This window comes from Canis aureus, chromosome 28, assembly GCF_053574225.1.
Source record: "Canis aureus isolate CA01 chromosome 28, VMU_Caureus_v.1.0, whole genome shotgun sequence".
Taxonomy (NCBI): Eukaryota; Metazoa; Chordata; class Mammalia; order Carnivora; family Canidae; genus Canis; species Canis aureus.
Genome location: NC_135638.1, coordinates 16,074,886 through 16,095,591, shown reverse-complemented (window position 1 = coordinate 16,095,591; position 20,706 = coordinate 16,074,886). Strand labels below are relative to the sequence as shown.

Below are 20,706 nucleotides of genomic sequence, written 5' to 3'. Positions count from 1 at the left end.
ACACTTTTTTCTTAAATGAGTTCTTGTCTGACAGTTCATGTACTTCTCTGTGGAACACAGAAATTTAAGATGGCGCTCATGACTTTCATCCCATGGTGTTACTCCTATGAAAATGAACTATAAGGTAAATTATTCATCTGAGCTTGATCCAAACACATGAGACCTTTAAAAGCATAGCATTTTCTCCAGTTGGTGGTAAAAGAGGGAAGTCAGGGGGACTTAAACTGCAAGAAGGACTCAATGCTCTGCTGTAGCTTTGAAGATGGAAGGGCCATGTAGAAAGACTGTGGGTGGCAAGAATGTTGATGGTATCTAGGAGCAGAGAGTGCTCCTATCTGATGACGGAACTGGAGACCTGTGGCCATGAGGAAGTGGTTCTGTCAGCATCCTGAATGGGTTTGCAAGTAGATCTTCCCTAAGCCTCTAGCTACAAACCTACTCAAGGTGACACCTTGATTGGAGCCTTGCGAGACTCTAAGCAGAATTCTGTTGAGCTCACTTAGACCTCTTGCCTACAGAACTGAGCTAACAAATGGGTATTGCTTGAGTCTGCTAAGTTTTGGTAATTCACCTTTGCAGTGATGAAAAAGTAATACACTAAGATTTGTTTAAAAAATTTATCTCCTAAAAAAATTATCTCCTAATGGCTGAGTAATATTCCATTGTATCCATATGGATATGGAATATAAGAAAGAGTGAAAGGGATTATATGGGGAAAGGAGGGAAAATGAGTGGGAAAAATTAGAGAGGGTGACAAAACATGAGAGACTCTTAACTATGGGAAACGAACAAGGGGTGGTGGAAGGGGAGGTGGGTGGGGGGTTGGGGTGACTGGGTGACGGGCACTAGGGGGTGCTTGACGGGATGAGCACTGAGTGTTATGCTATATGTTGGCAAATTGAACTTCAATAAAAAAATAAAATAAAATAAATATTATCTCCTTTGTAAGTCCATGAACTTTTACATCTCATTCAGGCTATAATCCCAATATTACTAAACAACCAGCAACATGATCTACTGGTCTAAGATGTGACAAAAAACAAAACATTCTTTATTTCATATTGAAAACCATTAACGAGCTCTCACTGTGTCAGGGACTGGACTAGACAATAGTTATACGGAGGTGTATGTAAGAGTCACTACCTTAAGAACCTCAAGGCAGACAGAAAAGTAAAAACCTAAATTGATACATACAATGATGAATACAAAATGTGAAACACTTCAAAATATTAAGATAGCACCAGGAAGGGCATACACATGACTGGGGACATATGAAGAGATGCTTCTGAAATTATTTATTATTAAAATGTTTCTTTTTTCATTACCTGACATATATTACTGAATATTTCCATTTCTTTGTCTCTTTGAATTATACATTTTATGATGAGTATGTTCCCAACAGTGTTCTAGACAAAGTTAACTTATTATATAACATATTGGCTTTTATTTTCAATCATTTAATCTTTATCAAAGTAATCCACTCGAAGTATTTGCAGTCCAGAACAGGGTTTATGTATCTTTTTGTTCTATGGAGTGCCTAGCACAGGTATTCAACTGAATCCAGAAAAGTGCTCAATAAATTTTGAGAACAGAACTTTGAATCAAACCAGGGATATTTGCCCCATGAAATCGAAATGAAAAGGCATTTGAACATTTAAACATTGAGAAGAATAAAACTAAAGAAAAAATTTAACAAAATATTACTTTTTAAAAAGGTTGGTTCAAATATCAATATGCAGATACTCTGCTTATTAAGGCAGCTAATTATGTGCTCCAAATAACAGGTTTATCACTCACCATAAATAAAATATGTAGAGTGTTTTTATTCTTTCTCAGAAAGGATCTTTTTATATAATTGCTTGATATATCATTAAAATCATTTCTGTAGAATAGGAAACAAAAAAGGTTCAGACTATCTATACTTTAGAGATTTCTCTGTGGTATGTCACAAGTTACTGACACAGAGATTGCTTGTAAATATTAACCAAAAAAGGGTCCTTTGTGAAATTAATAGCCTTTTTTATTCTATACATGTAAGCAAAGCCTGTTATTTTACTGTCAGTCTACTTGGTATATTTAACAATTAGTTTAATACTCAAAATCCTTAAGGACGAAAAACAGAAGGGCTGCCAATTTCCAGTATGGCCAAGAGATCACTCACAGCCCCAGGCTAATGAGTTATAGTTTATTTCTTTGACCTCTGCTTGAAATGACTGTAAGATCATTTGAAGTAAAGTTTGAGCATTGCCATCATCCTTTTTGATTTCACATTTCTAATTAAGCCAAATATAATCTAATCAAACCATTATAAAAGAATATTAAAATATTCTAAAACAAGAAGATTTCAAGATAATAGTACACTAACAACATGATCAAAATAATGCATTAAAGAAAGTGCCTCACACAAATGACTCAGTTCATATATAAAGAAAACTGTAAAGAACAGAAGCAAAGAAAGTGCTAGTAACCCTATGATGGCCAGGTAATACAAAAGAGTCCAATGTCTCTTGCAAATAAAGTTAATATATAAAAAAAAAAAAGAAAGAAGGAAGGATATAATATTAAAATCATCTCTTATTGGTTGTTCAGTGAGAAAACACAAAGTTTATCTTCTTAATAAATTTTTAAAAACTAGAAAATTGGCAAAGAGAAAATGAACTATGATTCAATTGGATGAACTGGTGTAATATTTCATAGGGATGATTTCTATTTACTATTATTAAAGAATCTTTGTTTTATTAAAGAATTTTTTTAAAAGTAAATGCATACAGGGCAGCACCGGTGGCGCAGCAGTTTAGCGCCGCCTGCAGCCCAGGGCGTGATCCTGGGGAACCAGGATCGAGTCCCACGTTGGGCTCTCTGCATGGAGCCTGCTTCTCCCTCTGCCTGTGTCTCTGCCTCTCTCTCTCTCTCTGCATTTCTATGAATAAATAAATAAAAATCTAATAAATAAATAAATAAATAAATAAATAAATAAATAAATAAATAAATGTAAATGCGTACAACTATAAAATAAAATATTTCAAAATTTTAACTCATTAATAGGTGAAAAATTAAGATGCAAAATAAATCTGAAGATATGCACACAATCAAGTTTAAAATAATTCACAGATAGATACATAATTGCTTAATATCCAATGAGCAATGAAATGCAATGTCTGAAATCCTGTCTTAGGGCAAAGAGTATGGGATCAAAGCATTTTTGCATTTCTACCATAAAAAATTCACTTGCATCTTTATGAACAGGAACATCTGTATCACTATCAGCCCTACACAAGTTAACTACTACCTCTAAAAACTTCTAAACAGATCAGTTAAAAATAATAATAATAAAACAGTCCTTATAAAACCAGGTAACCTCAAGGGCCTGCTAAACATCAATTATTCCCTTGTAAAGATAACCTCTAAGCTTTTGGTCTATTTTAAAGATTTCACATTTTTCCTCTAGAACTATATACTTTTTATGCCCTGAAATGTATCCTTTCAATATAAAAAATATTTATTGATTATTTACATTTAGTTAGTTCTGGTACAAGTTATTGATAATGCAGAGTTAAATAAAATATGAATCCATCCATCAAGGATATTTTGGTAAAGATTGATAGAATCAAGTGAATTATCACTTTCAGTCCAATGAGATAATAATATGAAAAAAGAATGAGTGAAGTCCAATATGAAATGATTCAGTAGCAAATAAGGTAAACATATAAATAAACTGGGATTTGAGAAAAATATTCCTGCAAAAAACAGTATTTGAGCCCAAGCCAACAGAAAACATAGAATAACTAGTTAAGTTTGTATTTCTCCCAATTCTGGAGGCTAAAAGCCTGAGATCAAGGGTCAGCAGAGTTGATTTCTTCCAGGTCTCTCTCTTTGGCTTGTAGAAGAACATCTTCTCCCTTTGTCTTCACAAAGTTTTTCCTTTGTTCATATTCTGTCCTCATCTCCTCTTATTATAAGGACAATAGTCACAGTGGATTGGGATCCACGCTGATGATCTTATTTTATTTTAATTAGCTCTTTAAAGGCACATTCTGAGCTACTAAGGTTCTGACTTTCAGGACTCCAACATATAAACTTGGGGAAGGAAGGGGAAGGGAGAAGACAGTTCAGACCATAACAGCGCTCAGCCTAAAACTTCATAAATGAAGACATTTACTAAAGATAAAAGATTAGAATGCTGTTACCACAGAGAAAATGGCCCATAGGATGGTTAAACTTAAAAAGGCATACCATGGGGACACCCAGGTGCCTCAGTGGTTAAGTGCCTGCCCTGGCTTAGGGTGTGATCCCAGGGTCCTGGGATCGAATTGGGCTCGGCACAGGGAGCCTGCTTCTCCCTCTACCTATGTCTCTGCCACACTCTCTGTGTCTCTCATGAATAAATAAAATTTAAAAAATTCTTTTAAAACAAGGCACACCATGTAGTGAAAAAATAATTATAGTGACATAATTTTTTGACATGTCACTCAAGTTATTTTGTATGTATGCATGTACAAAGATACACCTATACTTTCTTTCCTCCTATAATCTTTTAACCAGCAAGAATAAGACCCATGACGGATACCCATTAACTCAGGAAAAGGAGTACCAAAATGATTTAGAACAGTGAAGGTCATTGCTTCATTCCTAAGCTCTTAGTCTCAAAATGAACTTTTATAATTATATCCTTAAAAATATATAACAACTATAAATTTGTCTCAAAACTTGATTTTGCAGACAAGAATGAGAAAATACTTACAGCCTGTTGGAATGGAGGAGGGAGTGGGGGGGGGGCATTCAGAAGAGAAAGAGAGAAGATTGAGAAGTTGGATGTGTGTTGGGGAGAGATAGATGGTACAAAAGCCTAAATGAGGAAGCATAGCTTTCTGCTTCTGAGAGTAATATGGTGCTCATGTGATGGCAGAATGGAATTGATTGAGAGAAAGCATAGCCTAGTCAAGATGGGTTTGGGAAGCACCTCAGTCCCCTGCTTATACGTGGTATTTAGAATAGAGGTTCTCTTGATTCTTTGATTTCATGACAACTTTATACTTTTACAAATTATTGAGAAACCCACAGAGTTATAACATTTACTCTATCAAAAATTTAAAATCTACTGCTTACTATACTATAAATTCAAACAAAATTTTAATGTTAACAGGAAACACCAATACTTTTCAAAAAGTAATAAGAAAGACTGATTTACATTTTTCTAAGTTTTCCTAATTTCTGGCATAATTGAAGACAGCTGGTTTCCCATATCTACTTTTGCAGTCAACAGTATCTCTCATGATATGTTAATGGCATTAAAGAATACCCAGCCACATCCAGACATTTATATGGAAATGACAGGATTATGTAAATTACTTTTTTTAGATAATTATGAATATCTTTCTATGGTACTATGCCAACACTCTACAAGTGGTAGTTTCTTAACCATACACTATTCCATCAAAATCCATTGGTCTATCTTGTACTTTGGTGGTTTTACCCAAGCATATGTAACCAGTCATTTGCAAAATACTGGTTCACTGTGGTAAGAATAAAATAACTACTGTTACAAATTGGTACCACTGTCTTGATTTGTGCTGAGCGATTTTATTCCCAATTGCTTTCACACCATCAAAAACACTGATCTAGGCAATCCAAGGAGTCCCATATGCCCCAGGAGAGATACAGAAACAGTGAAAGAAAACTTGCCTTTTAGGAGAGAAGGTAGGAAAAATCGGGGCCTCATGATTTGAGACTGTGGACTGCAAGTGTGCGCTAGCCTCATGTTCAAAAATCAGGTGGATCTAGTCATATTTTAATGGATACCAGTAAAAAAATTTCAGGGGTCAGACTACTTAAGAATAACCTCAGAATAAATCAGCATAAGAACTAGACATCTCTTCCTTATACCAACGTGGTATTTAAACTCACTAAAAATTTCAGTAGCTGTCAGACAAAAGGGAAGGAGAAGCTTGAAGGTAAGAATCAATAAATGCCTGAGCAGAAATTCATGATGGGCTGAGATAATGATAGCTGAAAGAGATGGCTGTAAGTCTAGAAGAAATAGAGTCATTTTCAATGAGCAACATAGGCTTTGATGTTTTTTGGTTGGTTTGTTGTTTGTTTGTTTGCTCTTGTTTGTGTTCTCCTCAGGGTATAAATAGTGGTTGAAGAGCAGGGTGAAATGAGTTCTAAAAAGTAGAAACAAAGTGTGTTGTTTAAATATTTCTAATAAATGAGTGATTTAAGGTTTATAACAAATATAGCCAATCCTTCTTACATATATAACATAAGAAAATAAGAGATAGAAAAAGTATGATATATCCATGGACTGCCTTAGCTAAACTTTTGTTAAATAGGTTATGAACTGTTAAATATATAAAAATAGGCATCCCTGCCTACAGAAACTGCTCCAAAAAAGCCAAATCTGCAAGATGAAATGTTTTACAGGCTACATGTAAAATACTTCTTCATATTTCTAAAAAAACAATGACCTTCCCACACGCTTTTTCTGGCATTTGTGTTTCCACTTCGATAATTTATTAATTAGAGTACTAGGAAACCAGTGTGTCGATTAAGAGATTTGTTCATATAACTTTTTTTAATGAAAAGTTTTAAAATATAAAGAACAAATTATTTTATCTTCAAATAAAGCTTCTTTGTGATTTGCTTCCCAGTTATCTACAATGAACATGTTTTCTATATTTAAAAAACAATTTAAAAAATGTATTCCCTACTTAATCAGATTCCACTTAATGTGAGAAACTCCATTCTTTGCCAACACTAAAACCTGTCTAAAGTGAATGTTTTGTGAATGCATGACCCTTTAAACACACACACACACTTATCTCTATGTCTCTTCCTATGTCGATATCTATGTCTATTTAAGCTTAGGCTATAAGAAAAGCTCAAATTAAAACACTAATAAATACTAACTCAATTTATTTTTACTGTGGGTCATTCAAACTTTTTTTAATATTCTTAATTTATACACTAGATATACAAAATAGAATGAAAAGTAACAGATCCAGTTATTATTTTAATTGATTTTGGAATCATCTTCAGAATACATATATAATTACTGTCTTTGAACATGAATGTTAAGTTTTAATAAATTTACTTATTAAAATGAAGCCTTATTAAAATTCCAGTAAATGATCTGGAATTCAGTAAACTCTTTGTCCAAAGGGTAACATGTATCAGAAATGCTTAAGGCAGCTAGCTATTCAGAAGCCTCTACAAGAAAGTTAACTTTAGAAATACAAATCAGATAGATGAAAAAGTATGTATATGCTGAGTATTATGAAACACTGATAAGATTGTAGAGTCTTGAAGAATCTCTAACTAGAAAGTAATACTGTCAGTGAATGACTTCTAAGAAGGTCAGAAAATCTGAGACTAGTTACAGAAAAGATGAGGTTAGAAGATACATAGGATTTAAAATGTGAAGATTTGAATATACAATACCAAGAGGTAAATCATTTCAGAGTTTGGAACAGCAGTGTACCATAAGCATTTGGGCTCAGAATCATTTTTGAGGCAGCAAAGTGAAGGATGGACTGGAGTGAAAGGAAGCTAAAGGAAGGGAAATAAGTTAGAAAGTTATCAATAAAATGCAGATATGAAGCAAAGAAGCTCACACAAAGGTAGTGGGAACTAAAAGAAGAAGATATACTCAAGGGATACTTGGAGGAAGATTAATATGACTTTATGATTATCATACTCACCAATGTTAAGATGCACAAACTTACATTTTAAAATTTCTGAAATCTTACAATGGATGGTGTCTTATAATCACTGAGGCACAGGTGGGTATCATGACTTGATTATGTGAAGGTATAATCTTAAAAGGTTGGAATGTCATGACTTACATGCAAGTTTAAAATAAATACATGTCTGAGATTTATTTAATTTATTAGCTGATGAAGAAATCAAAACAAAATACAAAACCAGTTCAGAGAAGTTTGTGAAGACAAAAACATATATATGTAAGCAATCTAGAATGCTAAAATAAATTTGCTAATAGGTGCAAAATTGGTTTGCTTTAAAAGACTTTAAAGCAATAAAATATAATGAGTAAGCTCATCTTTTCAACGAGGTAGAAATTTTATCTCTATTGGATAAAATGAATTTTTATTTATATGGATACAAATCACTTGCTTTTTATTCTTTTTAAACTACTAAACATCTACCCCAGAAGAGTTGTATAATAGCCTAAATAACAGAAAGAAAAACACAGAGTGCATCTCCATATAATCAGATAATCTATAGAGAATCTACTAGATAATTCTCAGTACTGCACTAGCAAGAATACTTAGTCCACTCTGTTGGCATTTGCAAGCCTGGACAGTTTTTAAACAGTTGTCATTGCCTGATCATAATCAACTATAAAAATTACCAAAACGAAATTTGTGATGAATAGGTGTCAGAGTCTTGAAATGAGATCCCAGAGACCACTCACACCAGTGAGAATGGGGAAAATTAACAAGGCAGGAAACCACAAATGTTGGAGAGGATGCGGAGAAAAGGGAACCCTCTTAGATTGTTGGTGGGAATGTGAACTGGTGCAGCCACTCTGGAAAACTGTGTGGAAGTTCCTCAAAGAGTTAAAAATAGACCTGCCCTACGACCCAGCAATTGCACTGTTGGGGATTTACCCCAAAGATTCAGATGCAATGAAACGCCGGGACACCTGCACCCCAGTGTTTCTAGCAGCAATGTCCACAATAGCCAAACTGTGGAAGGAGCCTCGGTGTCCATGGAAAGATGAATGGATAAAGAAGATGTGGTCTATGTATACAATGGAATATTACTCAGCCATTAGAAACGACAAATACCCACCATTTGCTTCAACGTGGATGGAACTGGAGGGTATTATGCTGAGTGAAGTAAGTCAATCGGAGAAGGACAAACATTATATGGTCTCATTCATTTGGGGAATATAAATAATAGTGAAAGGGAATAGAAGGGAAGGGAGAAGAAATGTGTGGGAAATATCAGAAAGGGAGACAGAACATAAAGACTCCTAATTCTGGGAAACGAACTAGGGGTGGTGGAAGGGGAGGAGGGCGGGGGGTGGGGGTGAGTGGGTGACGGGCACTGAGGGGGGCACTTGATGGGATGAGCACTGGGTGTTATTCCGTATGTTGGCAAATTGAACACCAATAAAAAATAAATTTATTATAAAAAGAGAGAGAGAGAGATCCCAGAGACCAAAGAACTCACGTAAACCCTAGGAATCAAATGGTTGCATGGTAAGTTGGTAGATCCGGTATGTTAGGACTATTTCTGAGCTTCAGTTCATAACTGAATAGCTGGTTCAAGAACTCCACAGCACCACCAATTAACGGCATATAATTGACATCAGTAGACTACTTCATCAACAATAGCACATGACACAGTCTTCTGAAGCTCAGGTGGGACATTCCCCAAGACAGACCACAATGTGGGCCCTAAAATGCACCTTAACTTTTAAAAGCATAAAAGTTACATTATGTATGCTCTCAACCACAATGGAATAAAACTAGAAATCAATAAGAAAAAAACAGCTGGAAAATTCCTAAATGCTTAGAGATCAATAAGAAACCTTCAAAATACCATATAGATCAAAAGAGAAATCTCAAGAGAAATTAACAAATACTGTGAACTAAATGAAAATACAAATTATCAAAATTTATAAGATTCAGCAAAGCAGTTCATAAAGAGAAATCCATGATATTAAATGCACATATTAGAAAAGAAGAGAGATCTAACATCACCAAGAAGATATAAAGATGGCAAATAAACATGCAAATATTTTCAGCATCAAATGTCATCAAGGAATTGCAAGTTAAAACAGTAATAAGATTCCACTACTCATCCAGTGGAATTCTAGTCTGAAATCCAAAACAGTAGAACACCACATGCTGGCAAGGATGTAGAACAATAGTAACTCTCATTCATTGCTGGTAGAAATGCAAAATGGTACAGGTACTTTGTAAGACAGTTTGACAGTGTCTTATAAAACTAAACATACACTTGCCAGACCATCCACCAATCACACTCTTTGGTATTTACCTCAAGAGTTGAAATGAGTGAGTTGAAAATTCATGTTCACACAAAAACCTGCATACAGATTTTATAGCAGCTTTATTCATAATTGTCAAAACGTGAAAGTAACCAAGGTGTCCTCCAGGAGGTGAATGGATAGATAAACTGTGAAATATCCAGACAATAGAATATTATTCAGTGCTAAAAAGAAATGGAGCTATCAATGCATGAGAACACATAAAGGAAACTAAAATGCATGTTATTAACTGAAAGAAGCCAATTTGAAAAGGCTACATAAGTATGATTCCAGCTATATGACATTTTGCAAAAGGCAATAATGAAGACGGTAAAAGATCAGTGAGTGCCACAAGTTAGTAGGGAGACAAGAATAATAGGTAGAGCACAGCGAATTTTTAGGGCAGTGAAAATACTCTGTACGTTACTATAATGATGGGAAATATGTAGCTAATTTGTCAATATCCATAGAAAGTACAACACCATTATCAAACCCTAATGTTAACTATGAACTTTGGAGAATCATGATTTGTCAATATAGGTTCACAGATGGTAATAAATGTACCACTGTGGTGTGGAATATCAACAGTCAGAGAGCTTGTGTATGTGTGGGGCCTGGGAACCCTCTGAACTCTCCATTTCAGTTTCCTGTGAATATAAAACTTCTCTAAAAAATAAAGTTTATTATTTTTTTAAAAGCTGGCTTAAAAGCTCAGCACCAATGACCCAACTGAGTGTTAAAACACAGACATTAACAATTCTCGGTTCCAAAGCAGTTCAAAAAAAGTAGTACTTTGAAGGTTAAATAGCTTTAAAAGTATCTTGAACAAATTATTTTCTTCATATTTTAAGTGCAAAATGAATTGATAAAATCAATACCTATGTAAGTATGAAAAAATAAGTATAAAAGTATTCTAAGTAAGAAGAAAACATTGGGGATCCCTGGGTGGCGCAGCGGTTTGGCGCCTGCCTTTGGCCCAGGGCACGATTCTGGAGATCCAGGATCGAATCCCACATCTGGCTTCCGGTGCATGGAGCCTGCTTCTCCCTCTGCCTATGTCTCTGCCTCTCTCTCTCTCTCTCTCTCTGTGACTATCATAAATAAATAAAAATTTAAAAAAAAAAAGAAGAAAACATTGCATTATTGCTAATTATACAGTTTTTTTGTTCAATATAAAATTTAAAAAAACATTGTTACTTACTAGCATCTTAGAATCATATGAAATATGGTAGAGTAAGAAATAGTCGTTGCTGGATGGGAATTTGGCTACTTATGGTGTCATCAACTAGCTTTATGACTATAGAGAAAGGAATTTATGGGAAAAGTAAATGAATTCCATTGGTTCATGGACTTTAAGAGAAGTGGCTACAGATAAATTTGGGAGATAGCAGTGTGTATGTAGATAAGATTGTTTAGAAAAAGAAGGTAATGAGAAATGAATAGAACCAAGGGTGAGATTTTTATTAACTGAGACATAGAAAATTAAGAAAAAGAGAACTATCTAGCACTTAATTGATTAGCAGCTAGGATTGTCATGTTGTATCCACATCCCAAACAAAACCAGTCTTTGTGGGCGTTAGATCAGCAGGCAATGAAATAATCCACTTGGCTGTTGGATTTAGCTGATTTTTTTTTTCAAACCATAGTGATATATTAATCAAACTCACCATGCCCAATTAATATCTCAGTCAAAAAAGTGAAAACACACTGTAACATTTGATTCTGTTATTCATTCTTTTTACTGTATACCCAGAATATATAATTTTTACATTTTTATGCATAATGCCTCGTTTTGAAATCATTCTGATTGTGCCCCTAACACAAAGCATGTGTTTCCATATCAACCCTTATCATGACGCATTCTTATTTCCTGCTTGTCAGTTTTTTCCCCTTAGAATCCTTGATTCTCAGTGGTTCTAACACTGCCTTACTTCCACCATCAGAAATGTAGCAAGTGTCTGGCATATAGCAAGTGCTCAATAAATCCTTTTAACAAAGTTAATTGAACCATTTCTTAGGACTACGCTTAGATAGATAAGGGCCAATTGCATAGGTTAGAGGAAAGACCGAGAACTTTGACACTACTTACAAGTTGTGTGATCTACAGAAAGTCACATATTCTTTCCCAATTTCCCCATCAATAAAATAGAGATGATAATATCACTTGTCTGGCAAGGTCGTTGAAATGGATTGATTAGGTTTTATATGGAAATAGAGTGCCTAGCCCTGGCACATAGTTACTCAATAGATGGTAACTATTATTATTGTTATAATTAATATGTCCCTTTTGCAAGGACCAAATTTTAACCACAGGGCTCTCTGTGGATTCCATGTCCTCTTTTTATTTGACATTAAGTAACACTCATAAAGAGATGATGGTGTGAAAAACAGTGCGATCTCTGTCTGTAAAGGACTTCACTGATTAAAAAGTCCATCATTCTCAGGCATGGTCTACCTCCTCAGCAGTAATAATGGAGAAGAAATCATTTGGTAATAAAAATGCTTTCATTCTCTTGCAACTCCTCATTCTTATTCCACATTCTCAAACAATAATCATTCTGTTCCTGCATAAATCCTAGACTACAGGTAGAACTTTTATCCAATATGGGTATGAAGCTCTGAGTTTCTCTGTTCCTTCAGGAAACACTTCTAGCTGATTCCCAAACCTGAACTCCAGATAGTCCACTACATTTTTGCTTCAGTCTTGCTTACTGTTTAATGTTTGAATTCTAATCTTGAAGCTTCCAAATTCACGTAGCAAATTGGACAAGAAATCTCCTTTTGTCTATGTCCCTACATGACCTCTAGGGTATTCCCAGAGATAAAGAAATGTTTGTGCTCACTTGCCACCTATATTGACATCAATACCAATGCATTCTATTGGTACAAAGATGGAGGTGTGAGGTCAAAAATAGGAAGGAAATGAAAGCTGTGTGACTAGTAGTGCATGGGAAAAATACTGTTCTATATCATTGGGCATAACTATATCAAGTGCTGAGACAGTACTATAAGAGATAAATGATTCAAGCAGAGTTAGGTGTAGAATTAGAGATAGAAAGTTCAGATCAAAACTCCAAGAAAGACTGGAAAATAATACATGATCTTCTGAAGTAATACTGAGTATCTGAAAACTATTTTTATTATTATTTTAGATCAATAATATTCAGCCACAATAAAAATGCAGTGCTTATTTTTCATAATGGTGCTAAATTAGTTAATTCTGAAAAAATATTGAGAAATCTTTAGATAAATAATAAGTAAAATATGCAAGGTCAGATTTATCAATTTTAACTTAAAAATTCACCTAGAATGATTTTTTTTTTAAGATTTTATTTATTTATTCACGAGAGACACAACACAGAGAGGCAGAGACACAGGCAGAGGGAGAAGCATGCAGGGAGCCTGACATGGGACTTGATCCCGGGTCTCCAGGATCATGCCGTGGGCCAAAGGCAGGTGCTAAACCGCTGAGCCACCCGGGCTGCCCTAGAATGATCTTCCCATAGGTTTGATATTTATTCATAGCCATTAACACTAGACACCAATATGAAGCAGAGTTCACATGAGAATTTTCATTCTACAGAAAAGGGTTATTTTCAAGTTTTTACCTCTTTGGACATAATTAAAAGTGTTGGTCTATCCCAACTATCTATAAAGTAATAGGAACCTGATACTTTGTCCTTGATACTCCCTTTTCTCTGCAACTGATGTTTCTTTCTTTTATTTACTCAGTGATTTCTTAGAGGAAGAGTTCCATCTGCTTAACCTTATTTATCTACAAAGATCTAAAAGTATGTAAGAGTGAAGCCAGAAAAAGACCACAGATCAAAAATCCAATGAAAGACCAAAATTTACAAAACCCCAAAAATAATGAAACTAACCTGGAAATCAGAGGTCTGGTGAAAGGCAAAGCATATAGATGAAAATGAAAAGGTCCCATAGTGAGCTGCATCTCACCAATTTTGTTAATTCCCATCCAAGGAGCAAAGGAAGATATTGTGTCCATTACTTGAAGTTGAGGGAGCAAGATCTCTAAGAAAAAATGCCCTCCTTTAATAAAGCAAGATTACTGAGAAATCCACTAATGTCTACTTTGTTGCTAATTCAGAACAGTAATAACATGTAAGTAACAAAGTCATGGACCTTGCCTCAGCTTTTCAAGGGAAGACTAACTTGGCTCCAAGAACTTCAAAAACTGTCATTGACCTATGGCTGTTCTGCATTCCTCCAGAACGATAATCAGTCTCCAAGGCTTTCTTAATGGAAAAGTCTCGAATATGATACACATTTCTCTCTCACAAGACAGAAGAAACTCTTTTGCTGGCACAGCAGCCTCACTGTTGCATCTTCATCTGTATACTGGGAATAGTAATACTTGTCACATAGGATTAATGGGTATAATATTCATAAAACACTTTGACTTCTTAGATAGTGGACCCTATAAATATGACATATTAGCATTACTATGATAATATGTAAAGATACAGTTACTATATACCTAAAAATTGATCTTTTTCACTGATCCGTGGATTGCGGTTATATTTAATTACTATAAAATGGATAGACTGTCTTATAGAAATAAAAGCTGAAAAGACATTTTTTGTGTGCAGATGTCAGTGGAATATTTTTTTTTTATTCCAAGCCAAGGATAAAAAATTATAGGAAAAAAAAGTAAAAATGGGTTGGGCTTCACGGGCTTACCACTCATTAGGTATTAACATAGGGGATAGGGTTGTAAGGACCTAAAACCCCCTCTTTCAAAAATTTCTTTTTTTTAATAAAAAGATAGCCCAGTGGCTCTCCTTGACTTTTTTCTATCAAGAACTCCTGCTATTTTCCCTTTTGCATTTATACTTTGAAGTGTTTCATCTACTAGATGAATTGATTACATAATAATGTCATATTTTTTATTAATATGTACTGACTGGTTCCTTATTAGTCAGAGCTAAATAACATGCTTTTAAGTGGAAATGTATTACAACAATAACAACAACTTCAGAAGCAAAAGAAACTCATATCCTTGTCAGTGCATCCCATGGTGATTCTGTATGCTTTTTTCCTCACTCATAGAAAAATGGAAAGAGGGGCACCAGGGTGGCTCAGTCAGTTGTCTGCCTTCAGCTCAAGTCATGTTCCAGTGGTCCTGGGATAGAGCCCCTGTCTGGCAGCCTGCTCAGTGGGGAGCCTGAAACTCTGCCCTTCCTCCTGCTTGTGCTCTCTCTCATTGTGTCTCTCTCATAAATGAATGAATGAATGAATGAATGAATGAATGAAGTCTTTTTGAAAAATGGAAATATTTTTTATTAGCCTGGATGACCCCAGTGTTGAAATTAATGCATTTGAAGTCAAGACAACAGTTCTCATAAGGAGTTCTTTTCTTGAGACTGTGTAGGACAGATAGGGCTTTGTTTTAAGTGAATTAAATGTTATCAATGATTCTTTTAATCTTCACAAAAGTCCTTGAGATAAACTGTGATTATTCTTGTTTTCACAGATGAGGAAACTGGGACACCCAAAGGTGAACTCATCCAAGTCACCAAATTAGAAAGAAAAAGAGCCAAAATTACTCGTATTCAAAAAGAATCCTTGAAAACAGGCCACACAGTATGCACTATTAAGCACAGTGCGTGCAGCCCTCTCAGAAACATGTGCAAAACTGAGGTAATATCTGGCTAAATAGAAGTTTAATTAGTGGTTGTCTCCAAGTTACAATTTCACATATGTAACAGGTATTCTGATAGAAGTCAGAAACTTGGATCTACATAAACATGGAAGAGCATTAAAGAAAGGATAAATAAAACACTTTGCATGATATTTTAAAAAGCAATTCAGGTTTTTTAAAATGAATGACCCCCACATATAGATATCTAATAGTATTCATTAAACATTCAAGTTGACTTAGCTTCCACGTTCTCTTCATGTGTATCCAAGTGAAGAGGAAGATGCATAAACTCTTCTTGAGGAATTTCAATGCCTCCCTTCAATGCCTCACTCCCCAACTTTTTCTCCAATCTATTCCCAGTAATTATCAATAATAATTCAACCACTTCCCCCTTCCACCTAAAACACTGCACTGTCAGTAGTGGAAAACTCACCTGGAGGAGATGTCAAGATCAGTCAAAAGGAATATTTATTATTCTGATCGAATGAAGTCCATCCTTTTAGAAAGTACTGGAAGTATGATGCTTTTGGAAAAGTGTATTCTTTATACTTTCACCTATTTATAAGTTATTGATACATGGCAGCCACAGTAGAAAGAGCTGTAAGAGGTGGTGGGAAGGAGATAAATAGGATACATTCCTCAGCTCAAGTATTCATGAGCAGTAACAAAAAGTATAAAAATAATGTATAAATATATATATACATACATATATAATAAATATATATACATACATATATAATAAATATATATATATATAGATTTTTTTTTTTACTTCAACTTGTCCTTAGTCAAGTTCCAGTCCAATGACTCACCGACAACAGCAACAAATAGCTCACCATTAAGGCTAGTTGAATTATCTGTGCTCAATGAATCATAACTTAAAGCAGCTATTTAAAAATATTTTAATTAATTAATTTATTTGACAGAGATAAAGCGCACATCAGCATAGGGAGGGGCAGAGAGAAATGGAGACAAGCTGACCACCCCCTGACTGGGGAGTCCGTCTTGGGGCTGGATCCCAGAATTCTAAGATCATGACCTGAACTGAAACCACGAGTCCAATACGTCACCAACTGAGTCACCCTAACGCCTCTAAAAGTATTTTAATAGATGCTCAACTTTTCAGTTCTAGGTATCAGAATGTCTGGGGAGGGCGTCAAACTTGGAAAGTCTCATGGTTTTCTTTCCTTCCCTAGCTCCCTCTTTTTTTCCTTCTTTCTTTCCTGTCTTCTTTCCCCCTACTCCCTCTGTCCCTTTCTCCCTCTTTCCCTTCCTCAATCCCCTCTATCCTTTCTTTTAATTTTTTATTTATTGGAAAACATTAGATTCACCACTGGAAATGTCTGAAAATTACTGTTTTTTTAACAAAATAAAATAATAATTCTATATATTGCAAATGCCGTATCTCCGAAGTTCAAGTAACAGAATTTTTTTCTCTTTTGTAATATATAGGTAAGAAAAAGTAAGAAACATTGGTTATTTTTCAAAATAAAAGGGAAGTGTAAATTAAATATGAAAATCTAGAAACATTTTCCTTTTAATCTCTTGAACATCTGGTCGAAATCATCAAGGGAAACAATTCATTGCCTTTTATAGAAACACCCAAACTCCTACAACCCTGTTAAAAACACATATTAACTAATTGTTAGAAAATATATTTGAGTCCTGGAATTTACTAGTAATATTTTATATGTATTGAAATAATTTTAGAAATAAAATCCTACAAGATTTTGACTAAGTTAATAGTACACAGATTGCAATGTTAGTGGACATACAATAGCCTTATGAAAAAGAATAATAAACATCGTAGCATGAAGTACGTGCGTAACCCTATTTTGCCATTAATTACTTGCTGAACTCACTGTATTATAAGACAAGTCTCATGACTATCTTTCATAAATGTGGAAAAGCAATTTGTTATTCCCTCCTACATTCTCTGGGTTTTTATAGGCCGGTTCATTTTGTCTCCACTGTGAAATATCTTAAAAGGTACCATGGTATTCTGACTCTAGTAGTAATTTATTATTCCCGTTAATCTTGTAAAATTGCCCTTTGCATGTAATAATTTGTTATTCTTTTATTAGACCTTCTTCTGCATACTGTGTTTATCATAAAGATGTCACCATTGTGATGCCTAGCAACCATTACAATGTTCTGGATGTGTTTGCATATATTTTCCTGGGGGAGAGATCTGCGTGGTCCCTGCATGGGAGAGCTGTCAGTGGATTCTGATGTATGAGGATAAAAGGAGCCCCTGCTGCAGACTCCAATAAGCTCAAGTCACGGCCTGAAAGCAGTGACTTGGGCATCACTATACCGTGTTAGAAAATGTGTCAATTATCACATGGACCGCCTAAGGGTATTGCCTGGGTCTAGGTCATAAAACCATCAAGACTGAAGGGGGAAAAAATTGATGAAGAAGTAAGTTGAGTTAATTGATAACAAGGAAGCCTGGATATGGAATGTTCATTGTAACTTGAGACCCAAATTTTTGTCTGAGAAGCTTTCCTGTGGATGATCCCAGGAGTAAAACTAAACCTGTCTATCTTCTCCGACATAAAGTATGTATAACTGGCATTTTAGGCATTTCCTAAAAGCCAGCAGGTAGTTGTCAAACTAGTCAAGAAGCCATAAAAATAAAAATAAGATCATGCTAATAATGTTATAGTTGTTTTGCTATTATTGTGATTCTTAATATATGGTGCCACTGTTTATATGTGAATACAGTGGGGACCACTTAAATATGTAGCCTAGGGCTGAAGTCATGAAAGCTTTATGCACCATTTATGTAGGTTTCTGTGCAGTTTACTCAGGGAAAGGGGAAAATACATATTTTTCATACATTTACACTGATTCCTAAGCTGCTTCAATTACCCTCTTTTTAAACTTCCTTCCGTTCCCTGGAATTACTGATAATATTTAAGGCATTTGTGTCAGATGAGTTCCTTCAAGAAATCACTATTCACTAGGCATGGGAATAATCACGAAAGAAAAAGAAACCAGCTCTCTACATAAGGTGGCTACACTAGCAGAGGATGAGGAAGTTCTGTTAAAAACTTAAATTTTAATGAAAAACAACAAAAAAAATCATTTTTAAAATAATACCGAGTAGGCTCTTTGCTAAAAATATTTAAGCATCCAGCCACACGTAGATCCTGAGGTACCAGGATGACTGACTGCCTCAGACTTTTCAAAAGCACATGATTTTCAAAATACATTGTTAGGACACAGGCCAGAAAATTATCCCTCGTTTTATTGGTGTTCAACAAAAAGATTCTTCTACACTAAATTTTCAGTTTAAAAAAAAAAAACATATAAAAAGACATGGCCTCTCTCACTTAAAATCTAATAGTGAAACATTTTTTGTGGTCATAATGTTAACAGTGCTGACAATTATAAGCAATATTTCCCAGTATAGATTTATCTTCTGGCACTGGATGTTTTCTTTGAAGGTAAAGCCAAATTTTGAATTAGAAGAAGCCATATTGGAAAAAAAACAAAAATGAAAACGAGCTTCATTAAAACATTTAACTAAAACCTTTCATCTCTTCAATAAGAAGTATGTTTTTACTACCAGCCTGTATTCCAGTGAAGCAGACAGAAGTTTTATTAACCCTTGTCTCTCATCTATTTTATTTTTGCATGAATTGGCACAATTTTTTTATGTGTGTACAGACAGCAATGCAATCTTCCAAGTAGATATTTTAAATATTTTTTAATTTATAAACTATATGGTGAGTAGGAAGATGATAGGCTCTGGAATCTGTAGCCTTACCTTTGCTATATGCTTTCTGTACAGTTGCTAAAGTTATAGAAGCCTTAGGTCACATAGCTTAAAAAAAAAAGAAAATGTCTAATATGGTAATACCTGTTCACCCTGCTGCATAAAACTATGAAAACCAAATGAAATAATTGCTGTTAAAGTGTTTCAGAAAATTAAGTGCCACAAACTATTAGTCCTAATTATTCACATTAAGCTTAAATTATTTTAGCACATCAGTATTACCTATTATTACTATTTTCAAAATACACTCAATTATTAATTGTCTCAGATATTACTACTATTTTCAAAATACATTCAATTATTAATTGCCTCAGACTTTGGCAATAGGCCACAACTTTCTTTTGATAACTTAAAAAAAAAAAAAAAAAAAAAAAAGAAGGCCTATTCCAGATAGATATCAGGCCATCAATTTGCAGTTTTTTCTTCCTTTCTTTATAATAGCTATAGGAATTTGTTCTGAAATGGGATGGATTGAAAGGCAGTTCCTTAATAAAAATTCCAGGTTTTGGCCTGAAACTATAGAACATGAATTTGGAGACTATTCAGTTTCAGTATCTTCAGAGGGATTCCACATAAAGGCAGTAAAGGCGGAGTGGAGTAGAGAGGATAGCAATTTAAACAGAAACTTTTTCAAAGATAATATTATACCGCATTCTATTAGAAAATAATAGCAGGAATGGTCCCTGAGGACTAAAATTTAATTGGACCTGCTGTAATAATGTGGGGATGTAGAAAATATACTTTAAAACTGACCTGAGTTGTTTGCTGTGGTTTTCAATGAAGAGTTTCCTTTATCTTATTGCAACAAATTTATCTTCTAGGGATATCACAGGAAAGAAATAGGCAACTCTTCAAACAAGATAAATGGAAACTTTGTAATGAAAACTCCTGTATCTCAGGTTTATAACAATACCCACTCATTTGTACATGTGACATAATAGCTCATGAAGAAGGCCTGCCTGGAGAAGAACCATGTTCTCTTAGATAATAAAGAATGTACTGATATCCAGACTGGAAGCAACCGTCTTGTCCACAGCAGAATTGCTTCTGAACTAGCTCTATACTAATTGACAGAATGCAAATAATTCAGTTAGTAGGGATTACAACCCGGTAATTAATTAGAATTACATTTAGCTCGGGGCACCTGGGTGGCTCTGTGGGTGAGCATCTACCTTTAGCTCAGGTGTGTGATCCTGGGGTTCTGGGATCATGTTCCACATGAGGCTCCCTGCATGGAGCCTG

The 20,706-nt window shown here is 34.7% G+C and overlaps 1 long non-coding RNA gene across 1 annotated transcript in view; it reads right to left on the bottom strand.

Moving 5' to 3' along the window:
* LOC144300465 (uncharacterized) overlaps nt 1-14,132 on the bottom strand; it is a 90,535-nt gene extending 76,403 nt beyond the window's left edge. The window contains exon 1 of the long non-coding RNA XR_013367116.1: nt 13,900-14,132. This is a non-coding gene — a long non-coding RNA (uncharacterized LOC144300465). The remainder of the gene's footprint in view (nt 1-13,899) is intronic.
* Between the last annotated feature and the right edge of the window lie 6,574 nt (nt 14,133-20,706).